Here is a 7,129-nt window from a genome sequence, read left to right on the forward strand (position 1 = left end):
AAGGCGACGTGACTCTGCCTCGTGTGGACTTGTTTAGAGGAATAAGTACAAGGACCACCACCCAACACCGTCCTTGCCGCATCTAATACCACCTTAGCTTATTATCATGTTGTAGTCTTTGATCTCTTAAGAGATATATTTGATGGGATGAAGATGGGCTTAGTGGCACAAATCATCACTTTTGAGCACCTAAAACAACTATGCGGTGGGGTGGGAAAATGCTTTCTAGCTTATGTGTCAAATTGAACGAAGACTTCATAATTTCAACTAACAACATACGATAAACATGTTTTTTTTTGTAATTCATATGTTTCTTTACTCATCAACAAACCATTGAATGAGTTGGTAATATTGAGATATAGGCCATTCTGAAGCACTTTCACTGAAATTTATATTAATCATGTGTTGTTTTGAATACTTTCCTCTAGCTAAATGAAATACACAATCTTATATTAATATTTAATCTAAAAAAGTGGTTATATTTATATACACTACATGAGGAAGATATATTATTAAATTTATATTACTAATTTTTTTATATAGTTCCACTTGATCTTATTTGGCAGCATTTGAACAATTATATTTTTCTGGCTATTTCCAGCAAGTTCCATAAAAAATGAAGAAAGTGCTCCAAAACCTTTCGATTCCTTCTTTTCATCCATTCATTATGTAAGATTTCTATATTTTTTGTTAACTTTTACATTGCACACATATATATAGCATGAACGTAAAAGAATAAATTATAAATGGATCTATATGGTTAGTCTAGTTCATAATGTATGTATGACAAAATATGGAAAAATCAAATTTGATGAATGTAGCTAAAATATTGATGAGATTCTTAGATTAAGCAATTTAAGTGTGCAGTAGTGGGTGACCTGAATCTGCCTGGTGAGGACCATTCTAGAACAATAAGTACATGGACCGCCGCCGAGCCTCGACTCTAATTATATTAATCGTCCCTGCCGCATTTGATTTATAAATGAATTTGATTTAACATTAATTTATAAGAGGTTGAAAAAATTTATACTGCACTACTAGAATTCTGTCAATAGACATCGGTTGCTCAGACGACCGATGTTAAAGTTCTTTTAGACATCGGTTATTTTAAAACCGATGATACTGCTTATATTAGACATCAGTCGAGAATATAACCATTGTGTATAGTTATTTTTTAAAAATGAGAAACGTTAGTTAGACATCGGTTTTTATATAACCGATGTCTTTGTTTTATAGACATCGGTTGTATTTTACAACCGTTGTCGATGGTTAACTTAAAAAAATTAAAAAAAACACGCGGAAACTTTCCCCCCCTTTATTCCCCAAATATTCCTCCCTTAACAAAAAAACCCATTTTCCCCTAATTCTTTTTCCTGTCTCTCTCTATCTCACTCTCACTCTCTCTGTTCTCTCTCTCTCTCTCTCTGAGCTCTCCCTTCTCTCTCTCTGCTTCTCTCCCTCTCTCTCACACACACAACATTTTAGTTGATTGCAGGTATATAGGGTCTCAATTAAACCCCAAATTGAAGAACACCTTCAATTAATCAAACCCCATCTACGAGAAACCCTAATTTCTGAATACACTACTAGAAATAGTAGATACGACATCGGTCCTTGGACATCGACATGTAATGCACCCGATGTTAAAACTTGTTTAACATCAGTTTAAAAAAAAGCAATATTGAATATAAATTTGACGTCGGTTTTATATAGTAGCTGTTGTCTATGTTCAGTTTTAAAATAATAACAAATAAATGCTTTTCACTTTAACATCGGTTATTTATGCTAACCGCTGTCTATAGCCATTTCTAAAAAAATGACTAAATAAATGTTTCAGTTCCCCCGCTGAGTGCCCAAATTCCCCCCTTAACAAAAAAGTTAAAATTTATTTCCCCCTTCCCCCTTTACTCATACATCGATTATCTCTCTATCTCTCTCTCTCTCTCTATCCCCTCTTTATCTCCCTCCCTCTCTCCCCCAAACCTCAACTGCGACTTCACTTCCCTTATCTCTCTCTTCCCCCACACCCCAAGGCGACTCTGTCTTCTCTCTCTTTCCTCTATCTCTCGAACTCGATCTCATAAACCCTAATTTACACTAGTACATATTTTACATTCAGATTATACCTAATTAAGCACCAACTTACGCTTTGAGTTGTTAAGATTAGACAAAAATCGTAGATTTGAGGATCTTCGAAACTTTGGGTATCGTTCGATTAAGTTTTAATTTCAAATTTGGTTCGTTAAATTTGAACTAGTCTCCAATTTTCATTTTTTCTTTCTCTTTAGTCTATTTTTGTTCACAGATCTGCTACTTTTGGAGATTAAGGATCTTTGTGAAGATTTGGTTTTGGAGATTTGGGTTCATCAAGAAAAATTTCCCTCTTTCTTGAGCTGTTAATCCATCTTTGTTTCTTTTATCATGCTTGTTTGATACTTGTTATTATATGGAGCTATTTTTTTAGTATTCGAAGTCGTTAAGCTTTTTCTGAATATGGAGAAGTTTGTCCTTTTGGGTTGTAGTGATTGGCCCTTACGATTGTTTGCGCTTAATGTTGAATCAAAACTGTGTGATATTCTTGTTTGATATAGAGAAGATGCCTGATCGTAAGTTCACCCACTCTGTTTGATGTCTACCAAGATCGGGTATGAATCTAGATTTTCAGTCATTTAGTGAAATAAACAAATATCATGCAAGATCCTTTCTTTTTTAATTTTTATGCTCGAAAAAGATTATAAATTTGGTAAACTGATATGGTTGTGTGGCTCATCTGAAAACCAGGTGCTTCCTCCAAATTTCATTAAGCTTGCCAAAGATGTGTACATGCCTGATTTCATTGTAGCTTCTGATTGTAAGCTTGGTGAGTTGTCCCGGTACATAACGTACTTAAAGTCTTAATCATACATGTCGTAACCATATGCTCAATTCTGTATTATTTCTCTTAATGGTAAATTATGTTGAAATTATTCATTCCAAGTGCTGATTATTCATATATGTTAATTGAAGGGTCTTGTAAAGAGATTGGATTTGACTCATGTGATGTATATTGTAGATGTGCTACCTTGATCTTTAAATTTTAAGAACAATTCATTTCATCTAGTAAAAATCTCAAGTTTTGTCATCAGTGGCCCATATACTATTTGATGCGCTATATGCTTGTTGAGTACTTAAGTTGGTGTTTATGTTTTTAGAGATTTTTATTTAGTCTCTGTGTTTGCTACGCTTTGGTAGGCATTTTCAGCTTTTTGTCTCTATATCTTTGGAAATAATAATTTTGTTATTCGTTGTAGGGCAAACATCCCTCTATTAAGGCGACAGTTTGGGAGTTTTTGCTGGGATGCTTTGATCCCAACAACACCTATGTTGAGCGAGATGAGCGACATGAGCTACTTGGTGTTTTCTTATTGCTCTAGCTATTCTCATTGAGTTACTCAAACATTAGGACAACGACAAAAGGGGGTGATAGTAAGATCTGTTTTCTTTAGGCCAGGAGGTCCTTTAACATCTGAATTGGCAAAGCACCATGTTATTCTTAAAGTTAATGATTGGTTTTTTTTGTCATGGAGGCCTTCTACCGCACCATCGTAGATTCTTTATTCTACTAGTCTACTAATATTTTTTTTGATTTTGAAGCTGGCTCATGATTCTTGTCGTATTATTATAGCTGTCTATGGTATAGAGAGGTTGAAGAAGGAGGTCTCGACTTGGATGAGAGGCCTTAGTGAGAGTGATGACCATCAGAAACTCCCTTTTATTGCCACTAGAGGATATGACAGTGTTGTGGAACCGTTTATACTCTCAAGATTTAGGGGAGCTGGAAGACTATGAGACTACACGAATTTGTAAATTATGATCACCATTATTGCAGCTTGCAGCAACGCCTGGATCTCCTGAGTCATTATAACAGCTTGTGGAGATTGCTAGGAATCCTTCTTCTAGTGCTACTAGTTTATCTGGTCTTGTTTCCGGGAAAGAGGATAACCTAAGACACTCTAGAGACAGAAAGGTAAACAGAAGTGTTATCTTCTCCACTTTGCTTTATCTCTCAATAGCCAAGTCATGATCAGATTTATGTGCTCTTTTGCTATATAATCTTACTGTTGTCAATTTATGCAGCAAACTACTGGTCTATCTGCAGCAAACCCGGGAATAGTATTATCTTTTGGATTCCGTGGAACCAGATCCAGTTGGATTTCGTAATCTGGTGTTTCCATAAGAGCCATTAACATCAAATTAATTTAAGACTCTTTATTAGCACGGTGTTTTCCCTTGATATTACTTCTAAAAGAAAATTGTTTTAGAACTTGGCTTAAAATACTTGGTATCTAATCTTTAATTTGACTGGTTTCATAACTGTGCAGTAGTATTTACTATAAATAGATAATTAAATATTCCCTCATGTACTTTAAATCCATTTTGATTAGCCTATTGCACCAGTTCCTTCATTACCATAGTTTATGATATTTTCTCCATGAAATAAAAAAAGATTGATTGCACTTTTGCTGTTGAAAAATAGATAGATTGAAGGAGGGTTAAAATTTTTAAAAGTTCTTGTTGGCAAAGTTCTGATACTATATAACAGTATAAGTTATGATTTAGAGTTTTGTATTTTGTAGTGTTTCTTAGCTGGATTTAAAGTATGTCTTTCTTAATATTTTTCATGCAGGTGTTTGTCAAATCTAACAAATCGAGGGCTTACTTCAAGAGGTTTCAGGTTAAGTTTAAGAGAAGGCGAGGTAAACATTCATAGACAGTCGTCATTTACATCCTAATAATGCTAGGCATACAGCAGGTGGGGTTGCCGGGAGGATTTGGTGTCTTTACATATTTCACGTAGGATTTGGTGTCTTTACATATTTCACGTATGTGGCTCCCGCATAATGAATGAAGCTAGTAGCATTTAAGGCAGATCCATGTTGCAGATGGTAAAAGCTTCTGAACTAAATTGCTACTCAAATAATTTGTTTATTCTATAATTTTATTATCTTATCAAAACATATATAGTCTTGTGCTAAAAAAAGTAAATTTTTGTAACAGTCCACTCAAACTTTGCAAGAATTATATGAAGGAATCTAATAATTAAATGCCGCCCACCAGGTCAGGTTATACTTAAAGGCATGTACAGTATGTTCTTCTTTTTTATGGGTAGTAGCTACTCACATTCTCCTTTTCCTTCCAACAATCTTCATCTGGATAAATTTCTGCAAGAAGTAGCATATATCACCTCTAATGAATTTTATATATTCTTGAAGTCGCTTTTTTTCACTAATGATGTTACAATACCAGAGTCAAGTGTCATGCCTTTTCCATTAGTAGGGACCATGAAGAAAATGAGGTAGGGAAACAGAGTTCAATAGTCTATGTTAGAGAATATTATGAGAATGTTATCAAATTTGATCTAGAATGATGCCCACCAGGGCCAGGCCAATAAAGGATATATAAATACAACTTTCTGTTAATTATATCTTCATTAATTGTATATGAAGAATATTCACTACTTTTAATCTGTAGATTACAATATCTTCATTCTTTTACATCTATCTTTCAGGCAACTGGAGAGGATTATTCAGTTGAACCTGCTGAAAGCTGAAGACCCTTCAGGGCTCTACTTGATGTCGACCTTTTAAGGACTACTATAGGCAATCGTGTCTTTGGTGCTCTTAAGGTATGAATTGGTATATAATGAAATATTAACTATAATTGTACATGATCCATCTTTTTTTTCACAGTAATGTTACATTACTTAATACTGAATCTCTGTATCTATGTACCTTTTTTGATATGTACTATAATATTGGTATTATTTATAATTTTCGCAAATACTACTGAAATACAATAATCTTTCTTGTTGCTCCCACAAGTTGTGTTGTGTATTAAATTGATTTAAATGGTTTCAGTTATGAGTATACTTTTTTTATTTTACCCCATATTTTTGTCGGAAAATATGTCTTGGATGAAGGAGTCCTAGTCACTGTATGCTTCTATGTACTAAATGCCAGCATGTAATACTTAGTGTGACTTAGGTCTCAATTAGAAAGTGTATGTCTGGTGTACAGTAACATGGTATTGGTTAGCATGTGGTTGCTTGTGTTTGTGCATATATACTAGAACTTATTCAGTTGTTAATTGTAGGGTGCTTTGGATGGTGGCCTTGACATTCCTCACAGTGAAAAATGATTTGTTGGCTACTCAAAGGATTCTAAACAGCTTGATGATGAGGTTCACCACAAGTATATCTATGGTGGCCAAGTATACGGCTTTGTTGTGTAAACAGCACTTAACGGCTTGTATTGAAAAAATAAATGGACTAATATGTGATTAACTTGAAGAAAGAGATTAGCCCATTCCTGAACTTGTGTATTCAAGTATGTGTTTTACTTTAATTTTTTTTGGTCATGTATAAACTCTTCACAAGTCCTTAGTTAAAAGAGTGGGATAACTAAGTTATTTTATTTTTATTGGTTGGGATGTTTATTTTAGACTGGAATGTATGTCCGAATTGGTTTTGGAACATTGCATGTTAAGAAATTTGGTATCAATGTAGCTTTATGTTTCTGTTGGATGTTTTTGGTTGGATGTTGCATTGTTTGGTATTTTTTTGGTTGTGTAAATGCAATTGGTTCATGTGGCTGTAAAACAGGACAGGATGGCATATAATTTACACCACATTAACATCACAATGGTTAAATGTAAACCCATATAAAAAATGTACAAAAGACATCATGTAAAATAATATTAAACGAAAAAGAACTAAAAAACCGATGTGAAATAGTTATTTGACATCAGTTCTGAAAAGAAACTCAATGTATTTTCAGTCAAATAACATCGGTTAGATAAATTGGCTGATGTAAACAAAAGATTTAACATTGGTTTCTTGAAGAACACCCATGGTCTTATCCATCATTTCACATCGGGGGGCTAATTTAACCGATGTCTGATCAAACATTTCACATCGGACAACTAATCTACCCGATGTCTGATCTAGCATTTCACATCGTTTGTTCGAAGATTTTAATAATTTGCTTTTAGAGCTTGTAGGTTTCATGTTTTAATTGGATAATACCTCAACACTATACTCATATTCACCTAAAAATATGTAATATAACTGAAATTGTTGCAAAGACATCAA

At 33.9% G+C, this 7,129-nt stretch overlaps 2 long non-coding RNA genes across 4 annotated transcripts; both read left to right on the top strand.

The window, feature by feature from the left end:
- The first annotated feature begins 2,360 nt into the window (after window positions 1–2,360).
- On the top strand, window positions 2,361–4,000 carry LOC141702989 (uncharacterized). Its single transcript, XR_012567327.1, has 3 exons — window positions 2,361–2,645; window positions 2,782–2,860; window positions 3,291–4,000. It is a non-coding gene; the product is annotated as an uncharacterized LOC141702989 (long non-coding RNA).
- Window positions 4,001–4,141: 141 nt separating this feature from the next.
- Window positions 4,142–6,388, top strand: LOC141702988 (uncharacterized). 3 transcript variants are annotated; one of them, XR_012567326.1, is made up of 6 exons: window positions 4,143–4,204; window positions 4,667–4,714; window positions 4,793–4,925; window positions 5,038–5,097; window positions 5,549–5,665; window positions 6,133–6,388. It is a non-coding gene; the product is annotated as an uncharacterized LOC141702988 (long non-coding RNA). The 3 variants fall into 3 exon arrangements; XR_012567324.1 differs by having other exon boundaries at window positions 4,142–4,204; window positions 4,667–4,925; window positions 6,133–6,387; XR_012567325.1 differs by lacking the exon at window positions 5,038–5,097 and having other exon boundaries at window positions 4,142–4,204; window positions 4,667–4,925.
- The last annotated feature ends 741 nt before the right edge of the window (window positions 6,389–7,129 follow it).

Source organism: Apium graveolens, unplaced genomic scaffold (assembly GCF_009905375.1).
Source record: "Apium graveolens cultivar Ventura unplaced genomic scaffold, ASM990537v1 ctg6049, whole genome shotgun sequence".
In the NCBI taxonomy this organism is placed as follows: domain Eukaryota; kingdom Viridiplantae; phylum Streptophyta; class Magnoliopsida; order Apiales; family Apiaceae; genus Apium; species Apium graveolens.